At 37.0% G+C, this 14,345-nt stretch overlaps 1 pseudogene; it reads left to right on the top strand.

The window, feature by feature from the left end:
• Window positions 1–2,722, top strand: part of LOC107674921 (uncharacterized) — a 4,413-nt pseudogene extending 1,691 nt beyond the window's left edge.
• Window positions 2,723–14,345: the final 11,623 nt, after the last annotated feature.

Genomic DNA, 14,345 nt, shown 5'->3' with positions numbered 1-14,345 from the left:
CCGCTCCATCTGAAAGCAGGTGATGGAGATTTACTACTAATCACAGAACCAGCTTTACTGACAAGATGCGCATGATCATCGCATTTGATTATTTGCACAACCTTAGTTAGTGCAATATGTTGCTCCGATTTCCAAAATATAACATTTGGACTTAATACATTATGAGACGCTATATAAATGTTGAGGATATATTTAGCTGAACATCTCTAAAAAAAAAAATGTTCCTCCATGCAAGCTCTTTAGCTAAAACAATCGGTTTGTGGTGGATGCAGAAGATGCCCCATCCTCACACTTGAAAGCCACCAGGGTCATAATTTCACAGGATGTTCCATCACTTAACGATTTAACACCATTATATCAGGTTTCCCATTCAAACACGACTGCATCATGTTGAACAGACTTGAAACAACTTTTTTCTTTTAAATAATGCTTTTGGATAAAATATGTTTGTATAGAGTATAGGGCTATAGGTTATTATAACTAATTAAAAGCTAATCAAATAAATACATAAACAATAGTAAATATATTTACTATTTATATTTTTATATTTATATATATTTATTAATATTAACTATATTTCACTGGGGGGAAAATATTCATTGAATTTACAAAAAAAAATTAAGGAAAGTGGTTGCAATCAATTTATTTTAGCTACATTTAAATTTTGGATTAATTGCTATTTTTGCAAATGTAGCAGCACAAATGTGTCTTCTGAAGCAGTACAATATTTTGGAATGAAATTTAAATCTGTACATTGATCAACTCATGCATACACAGCCCAGACAAATACTGGTTCTTTCACACCACATGAATTACATCATGATATCCAAGGATCAGTGATGTTTGATGTAATGTAGTGTGCCACCATTTTTGATTCAGACTGTATTGGCAGAATGAATAACATTAAATTTCAGTTTGCTTTTGATTCCGAGTCATTATGCTTCAGAAGAATACGAGTTGTGTCTTGAAATTTCTAGTTATAGTAGGCTTTCTTAATATGGATTACAAAAAAAGATGTTTTGTGTTATATTTCCACTTGCACTTATCTTAAAGTTGCTTTGGGTTTGTATAAAGGTGTGTTGATTTATTATTTATATTTATTAAATTATATTTATTTGGATGTTTTATTAATAAAAACACCCCTGAAAGTTTTTCCCAATTAAATCCAGTTGACCGACAGCTCTGGAAGACATGTTGTGAAAATTACTACAAGTTTTTGAAAAGTACTACAGGGTTTTAAATGGGCACAGGTCCTACTGAATAAACACTACTCTGACCCTTCACACCTTTATTTTAATTTATGAAAATGTAAATATGTCTCTCCACACAAGGGTTAATTTTATGATTTGTTGTGACATATACTAACTTTATGAAAATTTAAATATGTCTTTCCACACAAGGGTTAATTGTATGATTTTTTTGTGACATATACTAACACTTTTGTTTAATGCATTTAGAAAAAGGAGCCTGAGCAGGTGCAGAAGGCAGCAGTCCCCATCATTGCTGCTGAGGAGGAAGAGGAAATGTCACGAGGGAACCCACTGGATGTTTTGATTGTCTTTGAAGACGGAGAGGTGATGTCAACCAAGTCTAGGGTCAGTGCACTGCTGCTGCTTTTGCACTTTATGCCCTCATTTATTGTACACTAACTTCTCAAAGCAGCTTTACAGAAAATGTATGTGTCTACATTACAATTTAGCCTGACCTGCACTATAAATACTATTCTTTTTTTTGCAATGCTAAAACCATTTGAGGTTTAAATAAACACTGTTTGAAGTTATGTATTTATTGTAATGACCTTAAAAAGTGGTTTCAGCATTGGGGGAAATTAGCATATTTTTTACTCAAAAATAATAAATTTATAGTATATTGCTTGTGTGTTTCAAGGACACTCATAATTTGTAATGTACTCGTAATACAAAAAAAGTACACTTTAATATCACTAATCAAGCATGTAAATAGGCATATACTTAAAGTGTACTAAGTGTACTTGAAGTTGTTCCAATTTAGTATAGAAAAGTACACTAAATACACTTAAAGTTATACTTTAGTATAATTTAATTACAACTAAAATACACTTAGTACAAAAATAGTTGTTCCAAAATAGCACACTTCAAGTTAACTAATCATTAACACACTTGAAGTAACAGAATTAGTCTGGCTGCAAGTATACTTAGTATACTTTTTTTTTTCACTAGGGTATCTGGGACAATATAAGGCTGTGTAAAAGATTAGCTAATTTTCTTTTTTTGTGTGAAGTATCCCTTTAATCTTTTCTCACACACAATGCAGGTGCATCTAACCACAGTGTAATTTAGTTTAGAAATAATAATGTTCTGTATTTTCTCTTATTTTGCAGGTGTTCATGGAGTTCAGCAGGATTGTGGGAAAGAACCTCAGGCAGGAATTCTATGAAAGCATTGATCGACACAGTCTTCGTCTAATTGAGATCTTTCGATCTAAGAAAGGGAATGTCGGACAGCTGTTGACACTGCTTTTACAACAAACCAGGGTTGGTCCATATCCATTATACAATTGCATTGTTGCATTGTTTTTTTTATAGTTCAATTATTGAAAATATCACAATAAGTGATACTATCCCACATAGCAATTGTCTTCTGGCCCAGCTCTGGGCCAAACAAGCATTTACACTCGGCCCACATGCAGCAAAGAATTACGGCCCTTGTTTGGCCCAGATCTGGACTACAGACATGAGCCATAACTGGCCCAAATCTCAGCCGAATAGTAACTTATAACCAGCCCTGAACTGGGCCAGAACAACTTTTAATAGTGCTACCCAATCTCAGCCTTCAGTAAACCACAAAGAGACCAGCCTTTAACCAGAAACCCCAAAACTGAGCCAAAAAAACAACAACAACTCAGCCACGGCTCCATTGATAGGCAGTAAAACACACAGCTACACCTTTAGACAATTAAGCATCTGTGATTCACACTTCTTTAGATTGTGAGGGTAATAGTTTCTGGCTCAGCTGGGACTCGAACCAGAGATCTTCTTGCTGTGAGGAGACAGCATTTCCCACTGAGCCACTTTGGCCCAGATCTGGACTACAGACATGAGCCATAACTGGCCCAAATCTCAGCCGAATAGTAACTTATAACCAGCCCTGAACTGGGCCAGAACAACTTTTAATAGTGCTACCCAATCTCAGCCTTCAGTAAACCACAAAGAGACCAGCCTTTAACCAGAAACCCCAAAACTGAGCCAAAAAAACAACAACAACTCAGCCACGGCTCCATTGATAGGCAGTAAAACACACAGCTACACCTTTAGACAATTAAGCATCTGTGATTCACACTTCTTTAGATTGTGAGGGTAATAGTTTCTGGCTCAGCTGGGACTCGAACCAGAGATCTTCTTGCTGTGAGGAGACAGCATTTTCCACTGAGCCACTTATGCTGTGCCTAGCCACAGACATTACATACAGACACTTGTGCAATAATAATACATAAAAAAACTGAAACGTTTTCGTGATTGTATGTACATAAAATAAAATAATAAAAAAACATTTACAGGTACAAAACTCTGTTTGGATAGATGCTGAAATGTATAACATACACAGCAAAATCCTCAGTGAACACTACACAATGTTAAAAGAAACACGAAAGTAGTGTTGAAGTTCACGAGATGAATGATCAAATTAAATGATCAAATAAGCATTTGGTAAAATCAACTGAAATAAAACACATTAAATCTCTGAAGATCTCAGCAGAGGATGTTTAAACAACTCCACAAGCAGCATCACCAGCTTCACTTATTACTAACCAGACTGACTTTATTTCTGTCAGCCATCTAGAGAAGCTCTTATTGAGAATTAATAGAGGTTTAGATGTTGATATTTGTTTCATTTGAAGTCACCATTGTGGTGGGCAGTGTTTGCTTTAGTTGGGATCTTGGTCCCTGTACTTCTTGTGTTAGCTTTTCTTCAGTTGCTGTAACTTTGTTTGGAAAGCACTATCGATAGTATCGAGAAGTATCGATACTTTCGATACTGATGTTGTATCGAAAGGATCGATAGAAATTCGGTGCATAAAATAAGCTTCTAAGTGGAAAAATAGACTATATTAGCGAATAATTGTGTTGGATAGAACCATTTCTCCTGCTCATCGGAACCTATGATCGAAACACACGCAAATGCTGAAAGAAAGAACCAATCAATCACAGACAGCGTTCGCTGCTGACGCATGGCTCACAGTGCTTGTTTAAATAAGGCTGCGTTTCCCAAAAGCATCAGAAGCACAAGTAGATCTTAAGAAACCATTGCCACATTATTACATTACATTACATAACATTGTTACTATATATAAAATTAAATTAAAATTAATTACTATATATATGAAAAATGCATCACGGTTTCCACACAAATATGAAGCAGCAATATTAATAAATGTTTCTTGAGCAGTAAATATTAGAATGATTTCTGAAGGATCATGTGACACTGAAGACTGGAGTAATGATGCTGAAAATTCAGCTTAGATTACTGATACATTTTTAAATATATTAAAATAGAAAATAGTTATTTTTAATTGTTATATTTCTCAATATTGCTGCTTTTACGTTTTTTTTTGTTTTTTTTCTTCAAATAAGTGCAGCCTTGGTGAGCATGAGACTTAAAAAAAAAAAATTACAAAATCTTACTGACCCCAAACTTTTGTGTGCATGTAATATTTATTTTAAATTGGCTAGTTTGTGCAAGTAAATTTATTTAAACTGGTTGTTAAAAGTTCAAATTGATTGTGTCATGTTCTGTAATTGCTGTTATTAAGTCTGTCGGAAAAAAATATGCTAAAGTTTCACCTTTAGGGGTACAACAGCCTGGCAGCCTTTTACAGAAATTAACCATGGTTTTATTACAGTAACCACAGTTTACCACAGTATTTGTAGTAACATTGCAGTGACCACAAATTTACCATGGTAATAACAATAAATTTTATTACTTATGTAACACCATGTTTATTTTTCATGAGGTACCATCAAAGGTGCAACTTGTCTACCCTTCAGAATCAGAATCAGAATCAGAATTAGCTTTATTCGCCGGGGGATGGGGTCTTGTAGCGGGTGATGGCTTTCAGGCCTTTCCACACTGATGTAGAGTCATTACTTGAAAGCTGTTTTTTTAGCTTTTCATAGTAGTTTAACTTTGCCACTCTTATCTTCATATTCAGTGTGTATTTGGCCTGTTTGTACAAGTCTTTGTCCCCACTCCTGTAGGCGTCCTCTTTGGCCTGGCGAAGCTGTTTGAGTTTTGCACTGAACCAAGGTTTGTCGTTGTTAAATGTTAAATAAGTCCTGGTGGGAACACACATGTCCTCACAGAAACTGATGTAGGATGTCACGGTGTCAGTAAGCTCATCCAGATCAGTAGCTGCAGCCTCAAAAACACTCCAATCAGTAAGTTCGAAGCAGGCCTGTAAATCCTGCTCTGCTTCAGCAGTCCATCTTTTTACAGTTTTCACTACAGGCTTAGCAGATTTGAATTTCTGCCTGTAGGCTGGTAGAAGATGAACCAAACAGTGATCAGAGAGTCCCAGCGCAGCTCAGTGGACAGTGTGGTATGCATCCTTTAAAACAGTGTAGCAGTGGTCCAGTATATTGCTGTCTCTGGTGGGGCATGTGATGTGCTGTCTATATTTAGGCAGTTCACGGGTGAGATTAGCTTTATTAAAATCACCGAGAACGATAATGAAAGAGTCCGGATAACGCTGCTCTGTGTGTGTAATTTGATCGGCCAACAGTTCTAGCGCGGCGCTCACACGCGCGTCAGGAGGAATATACACACCAGAATAAACGAGGAAAACTCCCGCAGTGAATAAAAAGGCTTACAGTTAATGAAGAGAGGTCCAGGAGTTCGTTCCTAGTAAAGCTGATCGGGAAAAAATTGCTTAAGACAGGACAAACAAACAAAAAAAGTACAAGTACCAAGTAGCGACAAACCATGGGTGCCATCCGCGGCGCCATCTTGCAAGACTTAAAAGCATGTATACTTGTATGGTACTAATATGCTCTCTTTTAGGGGCATAGTTGCATCTTTGAGGTTACTGGCCAAGTAAACGGCTAAAATACAATTATAGTATATTTTATTTCTGACAGTGTAAACAAAAAAGGCCTATGAAATGTTAAAAAACACGGCTTAAAAATCTAATATTAAGTGAGTATAATTACTGATTATATATTCTTTTAATAATTTAAAAGATCAGTTTAGTTTAGAAGTATCGGTATCGATATCGACGATACTGGGCTTGAAAATATCAGTATTGGATCGAAAATAAAATAAGAGGTATCGCCCATCCCTACTCTGTGTGCAAATTCAAAAAATGCCACCAGAAGAAGCCTTGGTTGTGAAATGCTATTGGCTCTTGTTTGTCTTTTGACTGATTGCGTCATTCTACGGGACGGGATGATCTCTTTTGAATGAGATGTGAGTGCGTTAACGGAGCGGGATCATTTTCAGCGATTAAAACCTTATGCTTTACTCTGTTCTTCGCATAAAGACATCGTATGGTTTCAGAAGGACTTGGAATGCAACATGACTTGTTTGTAATGCTTTTATACTGTTTGTTTCTCGTCAGTTTTTGCAACAGATACCTGTGACTGCACTTATGCAGTCGGTATGATAGCCCTGGTTCCGGCTTCATGCTTCCTGGATCATGCGGCCGGATCACAGGCTTCTGCGGGAGCCTTCTTCAGAAGTGGGTAGGTTTAGGGTAGGGGTGGGGTTAGGTGCTCCAATGAAAGTATAAATTGATATAAAATTATTTCTATTTTTTTTTTTACAAATGCATGCAAACCATTAAATTAAGACAAACATCTGAAAACAACTAAGTATCCTGCATGTTGAAAAATAACGCTAAAGGGGTACCTTGAGCGTCAAAAAGTGACAACAAGTGGTCCTGACCAAGCTTCAATATGTGACGAGTTGGGAGTGAGAATGTGTTGCATTTTGAGGTGAGTTCAGCAGTACGATTTCCTCTATGACAAATTCAATTTGTATCACGGTAGTTGAGGTCAAGAAAAGTATTCATGACGCTGTCATAAAACAATTTGACAGAGTATTAACACTTAATGACATTTTAATGACAAATTCAATTTGTACTTCCATTTGTACATGACACAATTATAATCCATGCTATGGTAAGTGCACACGCTAAGCTTTGTGCACTTTCTGAAATCCACATGGTGGTAAGTGTGCACGCTGAGCACTTTGCGCACTTTGTAAAATCCACATAGTGGTAAGTGTGCACGCTAAGACTCTGCGCATTTTCTGAAATCCTGTATGAAGTATTCATGACGCTGTTATAAAATAATTTGACAGAGTATTAACACTTAATGACATTTTAATGACAAATTCAATTTGTACTTCCATTTGTACATGACACAATTATAATGGCCTCATGACAGCCAATGTCAAAACTAACCACATGACAGTTTAATGTAATGTTAACCCATAAAGCTAAGTAATTTCTTAAGTTTGATAATTAATCTGCTGTGTCATGTTTATGACAGATTTATGACAGGTTATGTTGTCTTGGTAATGTCAAGTTGTCATGACAAAGACACTGACAGGTTATGATGTATTGGTTTATGTCCAGTTGTCATAACAAAGGCATCTCAAACAATGTCATCTTTGCTTTAAAAATGACACAACTGAGCGAATGACACTTAATGACAGTTGTCATAAACATGCATAAAACCTCCTTCATATTTATGACATCATGTCATGATTATGAAGGTGTCATGTCAGTCTTATGCACACCCCTTCAAGTAAAGTGTTACCCATCAAACTTTTAAAATTTATAAAAACTTTTGAAACATTTTAAACTTTTTCAAACTTTCTGGTCAGGCTTTCTCAAGCCAACCTAAAGTTTGTCTTGAACTTTTTATTTTATTTTTTTATCTAGTTGTCACTTGCACTGCTTGCCACATATAGTGTAGCTTTCTCTGTCAGCGGTGAGGGATTCACATGTGATAAATGCAAGGAAACACTTAGGCTTAAAGAGAAGATTTCAGAACTAGAGACATGCATACAAATTTACTTGAGCACAGTAAGAATGTGAGGGCCTTAGATATGGCTTTGGATGGGACTAACTTAGCAAATCATGTACATTGTTCGGTTCCAGTTGCAGAGCCCCCGCAAGAGGGTGGCTGGGTGACAGTGAGGCGACATAGTCAAGGGACAAAACACCACTCTTCCTTTCCAGTCAAAACCTTAAACAGGTTCCCTTTCAAGGGAACTTCGAACTGCGTCCTCTAGGGGTCACTACTGAGAGCTGGGTGTGTTGCTCCCTCAGCTAGGTAACTTACTGCTAGCCATTCCAGCATTTTACCATAGATCGAGCTGATGGCTTCTCGAACATTTTGTTCTGGTGATGTACCATTTCCATTTATGGGCTGCTCTTTCAGAGTGCCACGAGAGCCCCTTAGGACGATATCTTTAAAATCCATGTTATGGTAAGTATGCACGTGAAGTCTTTGTACACTTTCTAAAATCCACACTGTGGTAGGGTGTTAAGTCTTAAGAGTGACAGACTGGATTTTTTCAATCAGGTAGGGTACAAGTGATTTCAAAACATTTCAGCCGGTTTATATATAGCATGTACATATTATTTATCTTGTATAAGATGCATTTGGTTGAGTTAAGCTGCAGTAAAAGACTTCATTAGATCTTTTCAGCGCGCAGCGTAAGCAGGACAAACAACAATGCAGAATTGTATTAATGACTGGGACTGTCATGTACATAACATTATAATGAGAACACTATTGTAATAAAACGCTGTGAATTTTTAGAGTTTAGTTGCTGTGTTTCTGCACGTTGTTGCGTGAAGAACGTGTCCACAAATGGAGTTCATTTAGAGCCACGCAGACACTTTCACTTCTGCATTTGAGGCATTTTGTGCAGATAGCCTATAAGTCGTAATATTAACGTTATGTAATGTTGTATAAATAACAAAGCGTATTTTATATGAGATAAATGAGTTAAATCCCATTGATTAAAAACATGCTATCTAATGCTTCATTCTACTGGTCATATTCAGCGTGCGCAGCTCAAAACAGAAATGCAGAACATTAATAACTACTGTCATATACATAATGTTATAATGAGAGCACTATTGTAAAAAATGTTGTAAATTCTTAGGGTTTTGCTGATGTTTAATGTTAACTATCTTTTAATCAAAACATAAAACATTATTTACCCCGTTTGTATCTGCGAGGCGTCTGTTAGACATTTTCCCTGTGTGTTAACATCAGTAATTATGACTGTTGAATATCTGAATTGTCTCTTGGTAATGTATTTTCCCCCCGCCCCAAAAATATGATTCGACTATCAGTTGACTGTCGGCAAGATTCGAAAATTCTGATTTGACTATGTAAATCCTTAGTCGGGGACACCCCTACACTCAATTACCAACTCAATGAATACCCTCAGACCATGGCAGCCAAATACAATACAACATGTCATCAATCGTTGTATGACATCAAAGTACAGCAAGAGTTATAGAGAGCAGGGCAGACGGCTCCATGCTTTCAAATCACTCTTGCGGTACTTTGATGCAGTGTAAACAACCAACTCCTGTTTATTTTAAGCAATTTAGAAATCCTGTGCAGAACACGTCCCTGGGAAGTGGCACATCTGGTCATCTTAAACTATATATTTTTTTACCTTCCAATTCACGTCTAATTGGTAAAGGAGGGTCCAACACATACAAAATACACTGTACACACTGTATCAATAAAGATGCATGAACCATTAACACCACACATCTAGAAAACAGCAGTATTTCGTAACCACCCAGAGTTTGGTTACTGTGTTTTTTGGTGTAATGCCACTACCATTCACTAGGGGGCTCTAGGTGGCATTCTCTCTTGTATATAGCCAGGTAAGGGGGAGAAGAAGTCAGTATTGTTTGGTAAAGGGGAAGCACGCTCTGATTCCCAATGTGCATACTATCCAGTAGTGATGCAAAATCCGATTCTTTTCCGCGAACCGGTTCTTTTCTGACAGTTCGGCTCATTGAACCAGTTCAAAAAGGCGATTCATCGGTTCCTGGTGTCATCAAGCAATGATGTCACTACGCATTTCTTTTCTAACAACTCAGTGCCATGTTGTATCAATGAAACATTCAAATAAAGTCATTTGTGTCAACACATATTGAAACATTCAAATAGAAATGTATTTGTGTGAATGCACATAGCTGATTATTGCCTTTCTTTCACTTAAGTTAATGGTGTCAGTGGTCAGTTTCATTCGCGGATCCTTTATGTCAGATACAACTGACCAGTATTGACAAACCTGCAACTTAGATAAGATTCTTAAAAGTTTCACACCTACAGCGCACACACACAACAGCACAAACGTGGATATGTTCTACATGTCTAAAGTATAATGAAAGAATAAACCCGTCTTATAAACTCCTTGATTTCGCTTAAACAACAAATCCAGAGCTTTTTAATAAAACAATTCATAAGCATCTCCAGTAGCCTATGTTTTGTTTGTTATAAAGAAACTTTACGTATCAGGCTCATTCAAGTCCTCAGTGATACACACGCAGTGCAACTCACTCGTCAGAATCCTCGGCAAACTTCGACAGTTGGTTAAACCAGCTCATTCGGTTCTTTTTGAGTCCTCGGTTATCCTTGGCAAACTTCGACAGTTTGTTAAACCGGCTCATTCGGTTCTTTGAGTCGGACGTGCTACTTTGGCTGTGCGTCCTGTATCATCAACCTGGAACTAAAGTTCGATTCAGTTCGATTTTATGAACTGGCTCAACCGGTTACTACCTGAGAACCGGCTCAAAAGAACGATTCGCTCAAGAATCAAACATCACTACTATCCACCCTATCTGCCCTAAATAGTATTGAAAATTACTAATAACACATAGAATTTAGGATGGATAGTACGGCTGAACGATTTTGAAAAATAATCTAATTGCAATTTTTTTTTTACCAATATTGCAATTTAATATGCAATTATTTTTTTTAAAACTCTTTATGTTCTGTATTATTCAACAAAGACAAGCAATAAATCATTGAATAGTATGACCAACATAATATTAGATAGATTAAACATAAATGTTATTTTCTGTAGGCCAGGCCTATATGTTACGATGAAATTAGGTGATGCATGAATTGATATGAATGACATTTTTATTTAACAACTACAATCACAGTAGCATATTGACTGACTTGTTGAACTTCCAGCCTTGTAAGCATGTATGCTAATAATTCTTCAGTAACAAAAGTCAGTAACAAATCACACAAAATAAAGTAGATTGCAGAAATATAAAAACAAATCTGTTGCTTTACCACCATCAGTATTTAGGTAATTCAAAGTCACTGTAATAAACATATAAGCCTATGTAAGCATGTGGATTGCACTTTTTAAACACTGACTGTTAACTTTGGACTGACTTTAAATATATATATAACCATATTATATACATTATCTTATGGTTGGAGTCTTCAGTAATGAAATACTACTTAAAACTAGAGTTGCAAAAAGGTGGAACATTTTCAGTAATTTTCGGAAATATTCCAGAATTTTTGGAAACTTTCCAGGATTTTTTTAGAATATTCCGTTCAAGTCCTCGGTGATACACACGCAGTGCAACTCACTCGTCAGAATCCTCGGCAAACTTCGACAGTTGGTTAAACCAGCTCATTCGGTTCTTTTTGAGTCCTCGGTTATCCTTGGCAAACTTCGACAGTTTGTTAAACCGGCTCATTCGGTTCTTTGAGTCGGACGTGCTACTTTGGCTGTGCGTCCTGTATCATCAACCTGGAACTAAAGTTCGATTCAGTTCGATTTTATGAACTGGCTCAACCGGTTACTACCTGAGAACCGGCTCAAAAGAACGATTCGCTCAAGAATCAAACATCACTACTATCCACCCTATCTGCCCTAAATAGTATTGAAAATTACTAATAACACATAGAATTTAGGATGGATAGTACGGCTGAACGATTTTGAAAAATAATCTAATTGCAATTTTTTTTTTACCAATATTGCAATTTAATATGCAATTATTTTTTTTAAAACTCTTTATGTTCTGTATTATTCAACAAAGACAAGCAATAAATCATTGAATAGTATGACCAACATAATATTAGATAGATTAAACATAAATGTTATTTTCTGTAGGCCAGGCCTATATGTTACGATGAAATTAGGTGATGCATGAATTGATATGAATGACATTTTTATTTAACAACTACAATCACAGTAGCATATTGACTGACTTGTTGAACTTCCAGCCTTGTAAGCATGTATGCTAATAATTCTTCAGTAACAAAAGTCAGTAACAAATCACACAAAATAAAGTAGATTGCAGAAATATAAAAACAAATCTGTTGCTTTACCACCATCAGTATTTAGGTAATTCAAAGTCACTGTAATAAACATATAAGCCTATGTAAGCATGTGGATTGCACTTTTTAAACACTGACTGTTAACTTTGGACTGACTTTAAATATATATATAACCATATTATATACATTATCTTATGGTTGGAGTCTTCAGTAATGAAATACTACTTAAAACTAGAGTTGCAAAAAGGTGGAACATTTTCAGTAATTTTCGGAAATATTCCAGAATTTTTGGAAACTTTCCAGGATTTTTTTAGAATATTCCAGGGATTTTTGGAAAGTTTCTGGAAATTTACCGGAAATTTTCCACTCCTTTGCAACCCTACTCAAAATTAGCCCAATCGCGTTTCGAGGGGGGTCCACCGGTAAAAATTGCGTTCCGGGGGGTAAAATACACGTTTTTTGGAGGGGTTCCCCTGGTAAGATTCGCACTCCAGGGGCTAAATAGCACGTTTTTTTCGAGGCAAACCGCGAACTTGGCAACACTGTAGCGTGCCAACTTGATGCTTCCTCTGAAGACTGCTTAGATGTGTTCGATTTAAAGCAGAGCTGCTTAGACCGATCGGTGTGTGACATCAAAGTACCGCGAGAGCTATAAGAGAGCGGACGTCTCCTTATGCTTTTTCTCGCCGTATTTTGATGTCATACACCGATTGATCTTCAAGTCGAACACACCTCTTTACTCTCGCGTGTCACGTGACTGAGTGTAATCGCTGCCTCTGCGGTTGAAAAATCTTATTTTTTCATATTGCGATATTATCGCAAATGCAATTAATCGTTCAGCCCTAATGGATAGTATGCACATTGGGACGCAGGTATGGTTTTTCTTCCATGGTTCACCCAAACTGCTCTGAGTCCAGATTGAGAAACCTCGGTTTCAAGCTCAGTAATGTAAGTGTTCTGTTTTTGTCTGGTTAATGTTATGTTGTGGTTATGTTATGGGTAAGCTGTATTTTCTTTTCTTGTCTTATGGCTGCTGTTTGGTGTGCAAGTGGCGTGCTAATGATAGTTTATGTGTTGTTTGTAGAAGGACATTTTGTATAGCATCTGTCTTCATTCCTTCATTGTTGGAGGTTGATGCTAATGGTATAATTGCAACATGAGCGTTCTACAATCGGAGGTCAGTGGTATCAAGGCCTGAATTCATTGTTTTGGTGTTTGGACTTGGATTACCTGTTTAACTGCATCACATCAGTCCATGGACATTTCTTCAACTAGTCTTCATCTCAACGAACGGTACAACTCTAAGCTACAAATCATTGGGATTTTTCTATTGACATGGACAATGGACAGCTAAGGTTTTTCTTTTCCAACTTCATTGCCAAACAACAGTGACGATATTGCATTCATGTCTAATGAAATTGACGTGACATGTGGCCAAGTATGGTGACCCATACTCGGAATTAGTGCTCTGCATTTATCCCATCCAAAGTGCACACACACAGCAGTGAACACACACACACACCGTGAGCAACCTTTGGGTTACGAGACCGACTCTCTAACCATTAGGCCACGACTTCCCACGTCTACATGGCTTTTCATATCACTGCTATGCTGATGACACTAAACTTTACCTCTCATTCCATCCTGATGATCCGACAATAGCTGCTCGCATCTCAGCATGTCTAACAGACATTTCTTGTTGGATGATGGACCATCACCTTCAACTCAACCTGGCTAAGACAGAACTGCTTGTGGTTTCAACAAACCCATCACTTTATCAAAATTTCACCATCCAGTTAGCCTCATCAACCATAACTCCTTCAAAAACAGCTAGAAACCTTGGAGTTGTGATTGATGATAAGCTGAATTTCTCAGACCACATTGCTAAAACTGCCCGGTCCTGCAGATTTGCTTTATACACTGGCTCTGCACCCATTTACCTAAATTCATTACTTCAGAGTTATGTACCCTCTAGAAGCTTGCGTTCTGCAAGTGAATGGCGTATTATTGTGCCATCTCAAAG

The sequence above is a fragment of the Sinocyclocheilus anshuiensis genome, unplaced genomic scaffold (genome assembly GCF_001515605.1).
Source record: "Sinocyclocheilus anshuiensis isolate Anshui unplaced genomic scaffold, SAMN03320099.WGS_v1.1 scaffold1467, whole genome shotgun sequence".
Classification (NCBI taxonomy): Eukaryota; Metazoa; Chordata; class Actinopteri; order Cypriniformes; family Cyprinidae; genus Sinocyclocheilus; species Sinocyclocheilus anshuiensis.
The sequence above is the reverse complement of the archived record's forward strand: the minus strand, read 5'-3'. Positions and strand labels throughout refer to the sequence as shown.